The 17,482-nt window shown below is 39.4% G+C and overlaps 1 protein-coding gene across 1 annotated transcript in view; it reads right to left on the bottom strand.

Annotated features, from left to right (window-relative positions):
* The window catches only part of CRY1 (cryptochrome circadian regulator 1), a 38,911-nt gene extending 21,435 nt beyond the window's left edge, over positions 1 to 17,476 (bottom strand). The window contains exon 1 of the mRNA XM_019006761.2: positions 17,341 to 17,476. The gene's annotated coding sequence lies outside the window, so the exon portion shown is untranslated. The remainder of the gene's footprint in view (positions 1 to 17,340) is intronic.
* Between the last annotated feature and the right edge of the window lie 6 nt (positions 17,477 to 17,482).

The following is a 17,482-nucleotide window of genomic DNA, read 5'->3' on the forward strand; positions in this document are numbered from 1 at the left end:
AATCCAGATTCTGAAATTAACTAGCAGGAGTGTTAGACTGCACTAACCCAGAAAAATATAGGAATTTAGCTAGGCCTCCTCAATCTGAAAGGAAATTTAAGATTTTGAGTGAAAAAGAACAGTGCTAAAATTTGTTCTGCTGCTAAGTTTGATTAATACATTTTACCCACATCTGATCAGCTTCCAGCAATCCATCCAAACTTGTGTTTAGCCTCTCTTATTTAAATACCTTTTATCTATCCACTAGTCCTCACACCAAGCCATTGATTCCCATCAATAGAAAAGCTCAATCAAACAAGATACTCACGTTGTTACGGGTATTTGATTGCCACCCAGACTCTGTCTATCAGAATTATCTTAGGCAGCCTAATATCTGCTAGCTTTATTACCCTGTTCAATTGTTTCTTCCAACAATGCTATCAGATATTACTCATCTTTCAGAGTTTAGTAGAGCTGTATTCAGTAAAAAGAAAGAATATTATACACTGTATAATACCAACCACATTTTATTAGAGGGAGTATAATTTACAGCATTAGACTCTAATGTAACAATCGCACAAATCATGTACCATTTATTTCTCTTCAGAGAGAGAGCAAGAGCACTTTTCTTTCACACTTAGTTTGCCATATGTTTGATTAAGTTATAAGGAGATTTCAGTATATATATTCAGTATAAATATACATCTCATATTAATTTCAGCAGGAATAACAATGTGAATACCAAATCAAAAACCAAAACAGAGTATGAGGCACTGAGAAGCATCTCAATGATACCTGATGTCCCTTTACACAAATACTTAGTATTTACCAGTATATTTTCCTGTTTGATTGTCACTAACCAATGTGTCTTAGTGCAAGCAGTATATTCTTACGAAACTGTAAGAAGATTAAGCTCAGACAGGATTTAAGTGTTATGTACACTCCACAGCATCCTTTGGCAGCCAGCCACAGTAGCATTTTCCTGTTACCAAATCAAGGTCACAGAGGCATCCCTCATTGTACCACATTGTTTCAACAAATCCCACATCCAACTTCCACATCCTAAAATGGTATACAATAATACATTTTGTAAAGGTAGGAAAAAGTTCATGTTATTCAACTCTAAATACTTAAGTGAAGTAGCTGTGGGAGTTAATTAATCTCCTGCAGGGTTGCTCTACAGTCAGCAAAGAAAAAACAGCTCCTTTAGGGAGTAATTCAGGACTATAGCATCTTTCATAACTTAGTATAGCTGATCCACTTGCAAAAACAAAACCAAACACTGACCACAAATGCATCACTTGACTTTTTCCCCCCTAATATTTACTACTGTTATAAACTTTAAGCAAAAGCAGAGCTGTGACGGAGAACGAATGCAAGATACATCCAAGCCCATGTACAGCTGTAAAAGAGGTTCTCTGGGGAAAAAAAAAAAGCAATTCTTTGAAAACAGATGAAAGAAAGGGCTTTGAACAAGAATCAAGAGAAAACCATGTTTAAAATTTAATCTCTCCAAGCTGAGTCCTTTTGGGTGCACCTTCTTTGACATTAAGGAATAAAGACCATTTCAGATATGGAGTGGGAATCGAACATCAACCACAGCAAGCCATACTGCTCTATTAGGAACAACAAACTCATTTGAATCAAACCTAGCACACACTGGGTACAAAGCTAGCATTTCCTTACATATCACCCCTCATTAATTTCTTTCCAACTGAATTAACTTTTCAAGGTTAGCATTCCCCAAAGGAAGGAAACAGACCATTTTTTTTGTCCTATTCAAAACAGATTCATAATCTCCCAAAGATGAAGGAAGCAGGGTAATAGGCAGGATCACAAAACTTTTGGAGAGCTACATTTGGCCACTTCAAGCACCTACTTGGAGGAATCCCATGGGTTAAGACTCCACAAGTTAGAGGGGTCCAAGGGAGCTGATTAATACTCAAGCATCATTTGTCTGAAGCTAAGGACCAGTGCATGCCTGTTAGTAAGAAGTCAATTAAAAGCATCAGAAGACCTGTATGGATAAGCAAGGAGCTTCTGACAAAACTGAAACACAAGAATGTTTATGGAATATGGAAAACAGGACAGGCCACTTGGGAGGAATAAAGACATGTTGTCAGAGTATGCAGGGATATCACAAAGAATATTAAGGTCCATTTGGACTGGAATCTACCAAGGGTTGTCAAATATGACAAGAAGGGCTTCTTCTAACCTTTCCTACAAGTAGCAAAAGGAAGACTAGAGAAACATGGGCTCACTGCTGAATCAAGTGGGTGTCCTGGTGACAAAGCATACAGAGAATGCACAATTAGTAAATGCTTTCTTTGCTTAGTCTTTATTGCTAAAGCCAGATTCCAGGAATCCCTGAGCATGGAGGCAAGAGTGAAAGTCCACAAAAACTAAGATTTCCCTTAGGTCAAGAAGGATCAGATTAGATGTCCTTTAGTCAAACTTGACATCCAGAAACCCATAGATTCTGATGAGATGCACCCATGAATGTAGAGGGATCTGGTGGGTATTATTGCTAAACCATCATCCATTCCATCATCTTTGAAAGGTCACAGAGAACAGGAGAGGTGCATAAGAGTACCAGTGCAGGTTAAATATTGTCCTGCTGGAAAGTAGCTCTGCAGAGAAGGACCTGTGATTCCTGGTGGACAACAGGTTAAACCAGGAGCCAGCAGTGTGCCTTGCTGGCCAAGAAGGCCAGTGATACCCTGGGATGCATTAGGAAGAGCACTGCCAGCAGGTCAGGGGAGATGATCTGTACTGGTGAGGCCACATCCAGAGTGATGTGTCCAGGGCTATGGCAGGGTATGCTGGGCTGCCCAGCTCAAGAAAGACAAGAAGCTCTTGGAGAACATCCAGGGGAGGGCTACAAAGTGGATGAGGAGACTGGAGCATCTCTCTAATGAGCAAAGGCTGAGAGAGCCAGGCCTGTAGAGTCTGGAGAAGAGATGACAGAGGGAATCTCATCAATGCATAAAAATATCTTCAGGGTGGTGTCAAGAGGACAGGACCAGACACTTTTCAGCCATGCCCAGTGACAGAGTAAGGGACAATGGGCACAAAATAGAACACAGGAAGCTCCAGCTGAATATGAAGAAAAACGTCTTTACTGTGGAAGTGCCAGAGCGCTGGAACGGGCCCCAGAGCAGTTGCAGTCCCCTTTCCTGGGGATACTCAAAACCTACCTGGACACATCCTGTGCAACCTCCTCTGGGTGAATCTGCCTTAGCAGGAGGGGTTGAACTTGATCTCCGAAGTCCCTTCCTACCCCAAACATTTTTTGATCCCGTGAAATAGCATTATGAAGTTGGTTCCTATTTTGTGAGCCATACATAACAGCAAATGGTGTATTTAGCTTCTATGAAGTCTGGATCTTAACTTCACATTCAAAGGGCATCCATTACTCACCTAAATTATTCCCACATAACTTGAAACGAACATCTCAAATTACTTCATGTTACAAAGGTCAACCTGCTGGTGATAGAAGACTAACAGGCTCACAGCTTCCTAAATCTCTCTCTCTTAGTGTCTTCTGTTATTTAATGTACATATTCTGTGTTTCTTTTTTTTTTAATCCTCTAATTCCAATCTGATAAATCAAAGTCTTTATTATTTGACTTGAATTCTTTATGCTTGTTCTCTCCAGAGAGAAACTACTTGGATCCATAAAGGAAAATCAAGAGCAAACAAATTGTACTGGAGACAACTGGGGAAATATTACCTAGAAGCAAATTACAAAATTAGAGTTACTTGAGAGTACAGACATGGTCATACATAAATTCAAACCACCTTATTCTCATGTATCCAAGTTCTCTTATTTAAATTAGCAGCTCTTAAGGCTTGATGTAATTAAAAGAGAGCTGGCCTGCTTTATAAAATATTTCAGCCACGTTATTTTCAGCAATCTAAGCTGTCCATGAGAAAGTAACAGCTAAGGCTCATTTCAAAAGAACAAGCACAGTAAGAGCACTCCAACAAGATAGTCTTGCAATCTAATTCTGAAGGACAGATTTTATACTGCCCTTTATTTACTTTAATAAAACCTTCTTCCTCTCCTTAAATTAAAGGGACTTCTTTAAGGTTAGAATTAGTGCTAGTAAAATTTTACAGTTTCATGTTTCCTAGAAATAAAATACTGGCTTAAATAAATATATTTCTCAACTACACTGGATAAATTGTAAATCCTTAAGGTACAATCCATTATTTCTGGCTTCCCATATCTCAAAAATCTATTAAACTAATAGAAGAGAATTAAAGATAAAGATTAAATGCTTAAGCAAGCACAGAAATTGGTAGAAAGTTTGGAAATGGAAAAAAAATATCCAGAAGCTATTCTTGGAAATCTTAATTAAAACTGACTGGTGCTCACTTCATGGTGGTCAGACTTTCAGCATTGTCTTAACTTCCCATTGCTACTATTATAAGTCCAAATGCCAAAATTTTCTGAACTGGTCTTTCAAAGCTGAAATTAGTCATTTATAGCTGAAAACAAGGTAAACTTGATGAAGATATAATCTGGGTTTTGAGTAATAATCATGTAGGAAAAAAACCCAAAGCATTTACCCCCCCAACCAGATAACTGAAACACAGATTTGTTTATCAAGCTGTATAAATCCTGAAAACCTCCACTTTGCCCTCAACTATCTCAGGCTGTGGGCAGACTAATGGAGGTATCTCTTCACCTCATGATGCAGAGGCTGATGCAGGAAATGCAAAGAGCTCAGTCACGTAAGTCCTGGAAAACAGAGCTGAAATACAGCTCAAGACACAATTGATGAAATAATCCAAATAACCTCTAGATAAACATGCTATCTATCTGCCACAACTTCAGCAGTTCTCTGCAATACTGAAGGTCAGGACCAACAGAAGGTACATCACATGAAGTAACTAAACTGATCTTAAAAAGTTACATAGTACAGTTAAATAGAAGACTCTGATAACTAAGGAGGGATACTCAACCATCTCTGCCCGAGTCACAGTAGTTTAGTAAAGAATTATTTTATGAAGACTGAAACCTTTACTGTAACAACTGCACTTCTACATTTACTCCATCTGCCCATTCCTTTTAGAAGACAGAAGTGGATTTCCAAAAAAAATTCACTTCCTAAGCACCAGTGACAGCTTTTTTATTACTTTGTGGAAAGAATTAAGGTAGACAATTGGAGAACATCCTTTTATACAGAATCACTGTACTTTTTTCCAGTTTGCTTGTGTGTGGATTAGAATTAATAGCAAAAGAGAAGACTCGGCCAAGAACACTGCCAATTTTAAAGAAAAAAAGGGGGGAAAAAAAAGGGGGGCAAGCACCAAGTCCACCTTCCTGAATGTGGATAAACTTTGTTGGATACAAGTGGTATATGAGCAGTGAAATATCAAGAGAAACCGTGAGCATTCCAGAAGAGTGGTACTCATAGAATTATAGAATATTCTGAATTGGAAAGGACCCACAAGGATCACTGAGTCCAACTCCTGGCCCTGCACGGCACCATCCCCAAAAGTCACACCATGTGCCTGACAGCATTATCCGAATACTTCTTGAACTGTGTCAGGCTGGTGCCGTGACCACTTCCCTGGGAAGCCAAAAAACATTTTATTCTCTTTTCCAAGAAAAAGGTGGTTCTCTAGTTTGTTTGTTTTATCTCTAAAGTTATTTCTATAGACAAGAAGGCTCTGAACTCTGGAAACATAATCACCAATGACAGGAATTATTGTTATGCAGAACCTTCAAGGAAAAAAAAAAAAAATAAGATGTCCCCCATTAGAGGTCACAGTGAACAGAAACAAATCTTATTTGCTTTAATCCTACTATATCCAACATCAGGAGGGCAAGACCACGGGGTGGGGGGCGGAGGGGAAGGAGGAAGGCAGCAGGAGTCCACAAAGCATGCAGTTTCCATTGTTACGTATCTCCTAACCTGATCATTTCCTTATAGCACTTTCAAGAAGAACATTTCAATATGAATCAACAAAAATAGTTTCGTAAAGTAGGTCGTTGCTGCAGCAACCGGGCGGCTGTTTGGACTACTCCCTGCCACAATGACCTACTTTTCCAGTTATATGTAACCGTGGTAGTAAGATCCGAATATTCCTTCCCTATGGAGCCGCTCCGAGAGGATTCCTGTACCACAGCTGAACTTTATTCCTAACAAGGACAGAGAAAGGCTGCATTTGAGCAGGTAAAAGCAGCGGGTCGGTTCTGCTCCTCCTCCGTGTCACATTCAGAAGTGTCGGTGGCTAAAGGTTACATGAAAGCCAATATGTGCTCGGAGCTCAGAAAGTGCCACGGCAGCGCTCAGAGCCGGAGGAGCCGATAAGAATGGAAGGGAAGGTGTGAAAAGGAACAGGCGCTCACGAACAGCGCGTCCCCTGCCAGACCCAACAGCTGGCACACAACCTCGGCACAAACAGCCTGTTCCTGCGCCACCGTCCAAACACAACCTCATGGACACCGGCCTTTATTACACCTCTAAATTACATTAAATCTGCAGAAAAGAAAAACCCTGGTGAACTGCAGGTAAAGCTCACGTGTTTTTAAACCCTATTTAACCCTGCATGCGCTGGAGAGGGGAGACACAAAGGCACCACACAAATCCAGGAAGAAATGTTGTCAATTACATAATTTCCTGTTTACTGTTGATGTTAAAACAAGCATTTTTACTTATGACAAAGGAAAAAATACCTCCTGTTAAATTAAAAAAGGAAATAATTACCTCTGTAGAAATAAAACTACAAGACTTCAAACATCAATCACACTGTCTTGTACTTTGCTATTTTTTGATCAATGTATTCAATCCCAAATTCAATGTATTCAATCCCAAGTTCAAAAGCTTTCATTCAAGGTAAAAGTAAAGAGACAAGCATAAGAGACATATTTCCAAGCAAAAGAAAACTCATTCCAAGAAAAGACAAGCTAGGCATTACCATGTAGTACATCATAATTAAAACTCAACAGAATGCTTCTGACAGATAATGCCATCCATATGCAGAGAAGCATAAAAATGAAGAAGACACAGAAAAGCTCTCCAAAGCTTACTTTACCTTAGGTATTCTTAAAATTTCTAAGTTCAGCAGGAAAAATACTGCAACTGGTGACAATATAGTACTGCAAGTGGAAAAGTTTTTGGAATTTTCCTCACACTTCCATTTGGGAACAAGCCACTTACAATGACATAACTGCTCCTGAAAATCTCAAACCCTCCAAACAAAATAATAAAAAAACACCCAAAAAGCCTAAAAAATATTTTTATTTTACCACTGCACTTGGCAAGCCATAGAGCAACAACTGCAAACTGTAGGATTCTGGGGTTAAGACACACTAATAGAAGAAAAAAAAGTACAGAATTAGGAAAAGAAATAGGAAAGGCTGCTGCCAAAAGAGCAACACATGGTTACTAGCAACACTTTCCAGTTTCAAAGTGTGACCTCCAATACCAAAAATGCAAGCTTCATTGTGCTGTCTCATATGGAAGCAGTAAAGAATTGGAGTAAAAATTTCTTCAAATGCTGCAAATGCAACATTGAAGAATTTTGCTTTGACAAATACAATGTTTCAGTGTTGGCACTGAAAAAGAGAGGTTGGTGGAATTATATTCAAAAGAATGCAGAAAGCCAAATTCTAAATTGCAAAAATAGAAACGGCCACATTATCCCCCAAAAACTCATTATTTTCTTCATGGTTGAGAAGAAAAACAGACTACTGCTGAAATAAAGTAGTCCTCAACAGTAAATTTATTGGCAACTAGCTTTCAGAAAAGAAATTTCAACCAAGTAAGAAAACCCTACTCACTGAAAAGCACCATGACTCAATGATGAAAATTAATTTTACACAGGTCTCCACAGATTACAAAAGCCTTGAAATAAAAGGGGAAAACAGAAAGCAATTAATGCAGAACTGTCAATATCACAGCAACTTACAACTTTTCCCTTTGTCATAAACTGAAGAAACTACATACTAGGAGAAGTTTCGAGGTCATACAAATGAAAGAATATGCTAGAGAAAAAAATAAAAAATTCGTCTCTCATAGAGACCTTTAAGGAAGCATTCACAGGATTTGGGAGATACTGAGCAAGAGAAGTAAACAGCAAAGAGTTACACTGTCTAAAAAGAAACATGGATAAAGCACAGTAAACTAGACTTTACCAGGCCTGTCATCTACTGAAAAGTAATGAAGGAAAGTCTTAGGAATTATCCCTAGGCAACACAAATAAAACAAATAATTCAGATGCCATCCTTGGCTTGATCACCCTCATTAAGACTTGGATGGCTTTGACTTTTTGATTTCACCAATAGCAAGACTTACAAAGAACAAAACTGAAGTGCAACCTCCTCCCCAAAGACCCTTCAGAAACCTGGATAGTAAAAATTTCTGTGTAGAATATTTTCTTTTAAATGTATGTCTCAGTTTTGCAGATGTAGTCATGCTTCTCCCATGAGACAGGAAAAAGGGAAAAATATTAGGTAATCTCTGCTAAAAGCCACAATGTTTTCTTCAACTTTAAGACTTCTAGAAAAAATTAAGCTTGTTTAGTCTCTAGAATATAAAATATAAAGTAGAAAGAATGAAAAAGTCACTTGATGTCACAGGATTTACAGACAGAAAATTTCAGCACAGAGGAAACTTCATAGAAAACATAGCAAAGACAATATTTAGTCCATTCTTCATTGAATCCAACGTATTAGAAACCAAACCAGTAACTATTTTCAATGCCAGTTGCTCTCTAAATGCAGTATCACAATTGTCTGTATGCTTCCCCAATACTTCAGAACTGCACAAATTGTGAAGCTGAGGTAAGTTCACCCTGGTGTTCTGTATCTTTAGTGCACAGCAAAACTGCAATGGTCCATTCAGATCATGACAATGTTTTATGAACTGCACAAGGCATGAAGTAACAAGCAGCCTACATGAAGAAGTTGCCTATTTGTTTATTTCTCTGATGCAAATTACCCTCCTATTTCTGTTCTTTCAATCACTTTTCTCTCTCTCTCAATTGCAGCACAGTTTACCCCTCACCGACAAGGTCAGTAGAACTCTGGCACTGAGAAACAAAACAAAAAAAATATCTTCAAGCATTGAACTCCACAGATTCCTTACTTTAAAAAAAAAAAATAAAGCATTTATTAGCTTTGGATACATAACAGATAGAAAAATCCAAGTTTTCCTTACAGGAATTGTTCCTAAGTAACTTGTACTGTATATATTTCATCTCCATCACTGAAGAATTAATAACATATATTCATACTTCACAACTTCCCCATTTGAGCTTAAACAGATTTTTTTCCATATTTCTGGTTTTAATTCTGCAGGGGAAAGGGTTGTGTTCTGAAACTGTACAAACCTTCCGTGCAAGAATTTTACAGCCTTTGCTTTTCATGTCCCTGAAAGAGCCACAAACATACAGATGTTAAAGAAGGAATGCATGAGAATGAACAGGAAGGGAAATGCAGAAAAGAAATGCATGAGAGTGAATAGGAAGGGAAATGCTTCTCTATAAATTAAGAAACACTGAGATAAAGTAAATGTCTAAAACAGGTCCAGAAAATTTCTCTAGTTCAGTTGTAGGAGGAAGCAATGCATAACACAAAAGCTCAGGTGCACATCACATGCCTCTTAATACAGAAATTAGATATGCAGGACACATCCTAACCAATGTTCAATGGAAGAAATCCCTTCCACCTCTGATAAAACTGAACAGGTTTTATCTTATTGCAAAAAGGTTGTTGCACTAGCACTTTTCAAAGAGATGTTAAGCAACAGTTTGACACCTGAATTTACTAACTTACTTCCGAAACCCTGAGTATTACAAAATTCTTATTTCCTATCCAGGTTTACCAACATTGAATTTTAGACCTTTCCAATACTAAAGCAATTTAAAAATAAATAGTTAAAAAAAATAAAATCAAAGTACAGAATTTACCAAGAGAAGTGCATGTTTTAGGAAACTTCACTGCACCTCACCTACTGTCTAAACTAATGCTAACAAAGCTCATGTGTTGGTTTTTTATTATCTCCACTAGTAATTGGAATGCACTGCAATTTTTAACTGTTCCCCACAGTATAGACACCCATGCAGACTTTTGCCACAGCCATCTCCACTTACACACTTCAAACAGAATACTGTAATATTGACCTGCTCTTTCCAGTCTATCCTTCACCTCCACTGAAGCTTTATTCCCTTACAAAAAATCATTTACACTCACTAAACTCCAAAGCAGTGAAAGCAAATGCTTTATGGTGACCTGAAAAACAAATGGAGGCTTCAGGGTTAGAAGAACACTGCAATTATAGCTCACCTCTTGACCTAGATTGCAAAGAACAGGAAAGCCAAAAGTACACAGAAACACACAAACTAACCTTGCTCCATATTAAATTAAGAGTTCTGAGAAACCTGAGTGAAATGTACTGCACCAAAATGCTATTAAGGTCTTACCCTGGTAATCAAATCCAGTCCTTTTCTAGGGGTAACCAAAGGTATGGCTATTAAACCTGCTAAAGTGTGATAAGCAAATTACTAAGCCCATGGAACACACAAAGCCACATACTCTTACACTACTTACACAACTCACTCATGCTCAAGCTGACTTTTGCCTTTTTAGGTCACTGTGGGAAAGTCGCAAAATTCTCTAAAGCAAAGGGATTCTTTCAGTATACAAATTCATAACATCACAGACTTTAGTGTGACTTATACATTGAAAAAATGGCCAACTTTGTTGGCAGCTTGACCTTCCTCCTATCACAGGTTATATAACTAACCTGAAAACCTGCCAGGCACTGAGACACAGTATGAAAAAGAACCACTTCTGAAAATAAAGGCTTCCATGCTGTAAGATAAACTGCTAGAAACTGAAAAGTTCAGGCAGTGCACCATGATAAACAGACTTTTCTGCAATATTTGCATAATATATTTAAAGAGTAGCTTCCATTGGTTTGGATAAAGACATTGTCCCAAACTTGAGGAGAATATATTTTATTGTATTAAAATGACCAAAAGAGAATGATAATATATGAAATAATTTGCTTTGAAGAATTGATGTACAATTCATTGACACTGCCACATACTGATCAGTTAAGGAAAAAAAAATTATTCTTGTTTGCCTAAAAAAAGCTGCTTTCACATCCATCACAGATGGTGTTTGTTGGGGGTTATCACCCTCCCCCATTTGTGACCAGAGCAGGAAACACTATGCGATGCAGACAGATTACCTTGCGCTACTCAAATGAAGAATGTAATCTATTGATACTTTTGTAAAATAAAACAAAAATAGATTACTGGTCCCAAGAGAAAAAAAGACTAAAAAGTCTTATGTACTCGTTTCAAAGCCACACTTCTCCCTTGATAGTCAAAGTCCACGTACTATTACATATCAAGAACACATGACCCAGATCTTCTCTGGACATCTTCAAACCTGTAGATTAGTGATGCAAAAACAGGTGTCTAAAACCTCAAAATTTCTTAATCTGGGGAATTAAGAGTCTTTCAAGATCAACCTTGGAGCCAAAATCCAGATTGCATAGAGGCTCACTATAATTTTTCTGGCCTATAGTAACTGCTGTTTGGAAAAACCAACTTACTGAGCACAATTCAATTTGCTGTACCACCTGCTCCCCCCACACAACCAGCGCAGTCTTCTTGTCCAACTGAATAACAGTTACATTACAGAATCTGGTGATACAAGATAATTCACCGAAATAAGGAAACAAGCACAGTGTAATTTCTCAGCTAGCAGGCTTATTTCTCACATTCTGACAGTTTGACAAAAAAGAAATTGCATATTTTCCTGGCACAGTAAAAAGGCCAATACTTATTTTCAGCAATATCATTTCAAAGGATGTCAACAAACAGTAAACCACAGGAGAAACCAATAATCCCCTTCCAAAAAACACCTGCTGGGTACTGCAGACATGACCACTGTAATCTGACTCAAATCCACACTGCCACTGAAAGAAATGGTACCTGCCCTTCCCACTCTTTGCCGCTTCACTACTACGGTGACCTTTTTGCTGGCACAATCTACCATAGAGCTAATCCCACCAAAACTGGTAATTAATCTCTTTTGGACAGATTGATGAGCTAAACTGGCTCACCACAGGGCTGTGTGCTATCATACAAGGGTGGAACCTTTCATCAACAGTGCAGGATTAAACCCATGAGGACATACGTCAGCGTGCTTCAATGACGTACATTGTAAATCATAGGGCTAGATCATATAATACAAATTATAGAGGGAGTTGCTGAATTGCAGGCACTTTTGGGGTAAAAAATGTTTTTTGTGAAAGACAACAGGTGAGCAGCCTAGGTGTGTGTCACCTGGGGGGTTTCTCCAGACTAACTGCAGGTACCACAGAGCTCCCATCTGAAAATGCAACTTCTGGAAACAAGCTACAAGACTTTTCATAGATTAATCACCCTCAATTTAATGGGCTGGGTGAACAGTAGTGCTCTGAATGGCACACACCACTCTAGAGCTGAAGCCACTCATTAGAGGGTATGATGGGTCTCACTGGGTCTGCATGGCCAGGTTTTGGTATTGGGAGGCTACAAGGGCTCTCTGTGAGAGCTGCTGGAAGCTTCCTCCACCTCTTTCCAGGCCAATGCCAGAGAGCTCCAACAAGGACCTGCTGCTGGCCAAGGCAGCGCCTCTGAGGTAACCTATGGGACAGGAGGAAAACGTTCTTGCTTGAGAGCCACTGCAGACAGAGAGGAATGAGAATATGTGAGAGAAACAACTCTGCAGACTCCTAAGTCAGGGGAGAAGGAGGGGGAGGACGTGCTCCAGGCACCAGAGCAGATTCCCCTGCAACCTGTGGTGAAGACCACTGAGAGGAAGGCTGTCCACCTACAGCCCATGAAGGACCATGGCAGAGAAAATGAGTGAGGAGAGCCCTCCCCCTGAGGAAAAAGCAGCAGAGATAATATTTGATGAACTGACCAAAACCTCCATTCCCCATCACTGTGTTCTGCAGGGATGGGAGACAGAGAAAACAGGAGTGAAGCTGAGCCCAGAAGGAAGGGAGGGGTGAGAGGAAAGCACTTTAAGAATTTAGGGGGTTTTTTTTGTTACCCTATTCTGATTTGCTTGGCAGTAAATCTATTCATTTTCCCCACAATGGTAATGGCTGAGTGACCTCTCCTTGTCCTTACCTCGACCCCTAAGCATTTTTTGGGGGTTGTATTTTCTACTCCCTGTCCACCTGAGGGGAGTGATAGGGCCCTTGGTGGGTTTCATGTTAAATATTTAATAAATCAAATAGATTTTCATTTTAAGTGCTACGCAATAAATACCCAAAGGGATGTTTTCATCAGGGAAGTCATAAATATCTCTGTGCGTTCCTTTTTATAAGCATGTCACCAAAATTAACAAATTATAAAAAACAGATTTTGTTCTGCCTGAATTACATATATAAAACTCAAATCACTCCTATATTAATTCTATTAACAAAATTTTCACAACAATCCTACACCAAACACCTCTATTGGATGAATCATACCTACATAAGCTGAAACTGTAAGTATATTTATAAAACCAGATGCACAGAATAGCAAAATTTAATAGATACTACAGAAAGATGTCTAAATATTAACTTTTAAAAACAAATTCACATATCAATAAATTGCAGTGATTGTCCTGGAAATTAAACTTTTTTTTTCCCCTCTGATTTTAATTTTTTATTTGCTTGAAATTTGAGTGTGGGAAAAAGAAAAATATCTTTTTTCCTTCTCCAAAATCAATACCACTATCAGCCATAATAGCAGCAGCTAACTTTGAAAAATCTTGAACACATCACTATTCTCACAAAATCTAAGAGGTACACAAAACAAATTATATTACTCTTATTTTAAAAGTGAAATCTGCTCTCTTCAGGAATGGTTAAAAAATAAATATAAGGATGGAAAAGATTAAACTATTAATCTTTATAAAATCAGCTGTTGCACACCAGTGTTTTAACTATCATATCAAAGACAGACCTACACACTCAAAAAGACAAACTAAAAGTAAATTATTACCTAAAGTAAATCCCTATGCAGCAACTAACAGAATGTTTGCATTTCTTTTCAGGTACTGTGATCAGTTGCCACTCTGTACTAAAACCAGGACTAAATTAAACTCTCCCCTAGGTGATGTTGTTAAGCATGAGTTTCCATTCTCCTTAATATGGAAAAGTCTGTGAGCACATATGAACACATTTTTTCAGAAGTAGGTAATGGTAACTTGTTGGAGTATGCAAGTTACATTCTCTTGCCTGCTTTGTTGACACAATCAGATGCAAGCTAATTCTGGTGCCTAACGTTTAAGGGCAGCTGACAAAATTTTGAGAGAGCTTTAGTGTGATTTTAGCATTTAGCATCTCCCTCCACCATTTCTCCATCACCTTTTACTGCACCAAGTAACTTCTCTCTCTCGAGTGTTGATCTGTGAACAACACTGTGAACTCACGCCACAGAAAAAGCATGTCTCAATGAAAGCACATCTTGATTTATTTGACAGCTTGAAAAAAAGGAACAATAAGAAGAAACAGAACAGAACCAGAAAAAAATGAAGCGAGCTGAGGGAGGTCCTGGCATTTGTTACGTAGCATTCACGAATTTAGAACAGGTAGGCTGAATGCCAAGAGAAAGGAGGTCAGTAATACCATGTGACTGCTTAGTAATTAGACTTGCTCAATAGTGCAATTACACAAAAATATTAGTTCCTGATTGTTACATGACTGTTTAAAGAGAAAAGTTAATTAGAAAGCACCTATATATGAAAGATTGCTATTTACCAGATTTAACACACATTTGTTAATATAAACAGTAACTGATGGCTCTGCAGAGTGACAATATTCTAACAGGAAACTAAACCTCCTGGTTTATTGTATTCTTTCACCATTCTTCCTCACGTAGATTGTGTTAGTCATAGTTTGACAGAGGAGAGTTTTGCCCAGGGCACCAGGACCACAAACACTTGGTGTCAATCAACTCAAATTAAGAAAGGGCCACTGTAAATTCACACCAGGAGGTTAAATTGGACTCACCTTCCTAATGCTGAAGGGCTTCTGCTCCAAGTCTCAAATAAAATGTTTTTTACTAATTTAACACCCTACTCAACAGGCATGTAAGCAGCAATTTTACTCATAGCCAGCAAGTGAAAAAGAACATAAAATGTTTTATCATTAATTAAGAGTGTCAAATGAGACTGGCATATCAAAAACCATCATAGATCTTGTGTATGCTTATTGGGAATATATGTGTCTGCATTGTAGACTCAAGTAGATTCATACTGAACTAGTAACGGTCCATTTAAATGAAAATTTTTTGAGAGGAACCATAATAAACACAGCTTTAGCAGCCAGTTATTCTATAAAGTTACTGTACTTTTAAACTTGGAAAAAAACCCCAATAATCTCACAAACCAGGCAGCAGGGTTTTTTACCCAAATACATGTGCAGCATGTGCCTTGAGGGTATTTGAGTGCCAGGAGATTGCTTGAAGTGCTTTGGACAGGGGAGCTGTAATTTGCCCCAAACTCAATCCCTTTAACCAGCAACTAAAACCAGTCATTTTTCTTTGAATGCAAAATGCAGTGGTAGGACTAGCTGCCTTCTAAAACACTGGAAACTGTTAAAAGTAAACCAACCAGCAATCTATCACACACAAATGTACTCAAGGACTCTATTAGCTAATGATCATATTACACAGTCATTGAAGAACCAGGGCAATAGCACTGAAGACATGAACTTCCTTCTGCTAGAATCAAAGTTCACATTTGTCTATCATTCACTAACTCAGAAAATACAACCAAAAACTGTTCAGCATTTCAACTGCAGGCCACATTAGAGACCTATGAAGTGTTCTTAAGACATGTGATTTCCTTAACACTTAGAATTGTGTCAATTGTCCACATTCTTTTAAAACTTAAGTAGTTATTCATGTTTCATCCACAAAATTAAGACTTCTGAGCTTCCTCATGAATTCTAAATGTTATTCAAAAAATTTACCCCTTCAAAACTAAAACTATTTAAAAGTCTGTCATAAAAGAAACAGACGCCATGAATCTCAGGTAAGAGAAGTATAACAATTATTCATGTTATTTTTGTCAGTGAAAAGGAAATAACCATCAAGTTAAAGCACACAAAAGCATATTTAGCATTTCTATCTCTTGAAAACAAGAATGTAAAGAAAACCTATCAAAAATGGAAAAAAAATAGAAACTCAAAACCTGCAGAAATATGTCATCTGGTTGGTAAAGTATTAAATAAGTTAGGATACAAATTATTAAACCTGAAAGGAATAATCCTTCAAGTGAACTCAACTGAAACATGAAGTATCTAAACTTTGTCATTCTTCCATGACCTAGTGTTAAGCCAAGTTTCATTATGCTTGTTCCATAATTAGGCAACTTCTCAGCATTCTAGTCCGGGCAGGCAAGTTCACGAGCATTTCAAGTTCCTGATATTGGAGGGACAGATGATACACGAACTCTACTGCATTATCAACCGTTTTATAAGGGTAACAATTTTCAGATTCCTAGTGATGTTTTAACTAATCTCACATGACAAGCAAACACATAAGTCCTATTAACCTCTGCACACATTTAGCATGCAAACGTCAGGCACAGCTCCACAGTAAAGTTCATTTTTATATCGGGTAGGAAGAAGAATTACAACTGGCTTGACGGTGCAGGAACAAATCTGCATGCTCCGGAAAGGGACACCAAGCCAGCCAAAGTTCAAGAAGCATTTAGCCAACGCTCTCAGGCACACTGTGGGTTTCTTATGGCTCTTCTATGCAAGGCCAGGAGCTGGACTCCACGATCCTCGTGGGTCACTTCCAACTCAGGGTATTTTGTCATACCGTTCCGTGCAGGAACGCTACTCTGCGAAAGTACTTGTGAGCTAAGCGAGCAGCTTCACAGTTTCTCCAGGACGGAGTCGCCCTGGGCTTCCCGGCTGCCCAGAGCTCCTGAGATGGTGCAAGCCCTCCGGGCTACTCCCCACAGGGTTTTCCCTGGCACCAACCCCGCTCTGTGCACCAGCGTTCGGAACCGCACGGAACCGCCGCCCTCGGGAGCGACAACAAGCGCTGCCCTCCTCGAGAAGCCACAGCCCACCGCCCCGCACTCTGCCACGGGCTTCCCGGTTCCTTCCGCCCCGTCCCTCCCACGTGCGCCGCGGGAGCCGCAGCCCGGGCCGGCGCTGGGCTGGATATGTAACACCGCCGGGCCCGCGGGGAGGGAGGGAGGGAGGGCGGCCGAGAGAAGCCGGCGCTGGCGGCGGCCCAATCGGGCGCGGAGGGGAGGGGATGGCGGGGAGGCAGCGTGACCGAATACATAACGCGGAGATTAGGGCCCCCGCAGCGCCCCGCACTCACCGCCACCTGTTGATGCCCACGTTGGAGGAGCCGGCGAACCAGGGGTCCAGGATGTAGACGCAGCGCACCGTGTCGGCGCCCTGGATGCATTCCCGCAGCGCCGGGTTGTCGTGGAGCCGCAGCCCCTTGCGGAACCAGTGTA

This window comes from Parus major, chromosome 1A, assembly GCF_001522545.3.
Source record: "Parus major isolate Abel chromosome 1A, Parus_major1.1, whole genome shotgun sequence".
Lineage (NCBI taxonomy): Eukaryota > Metazoa > Chordata > Aves > Passeriformes > Paridae > Parus > Parus major.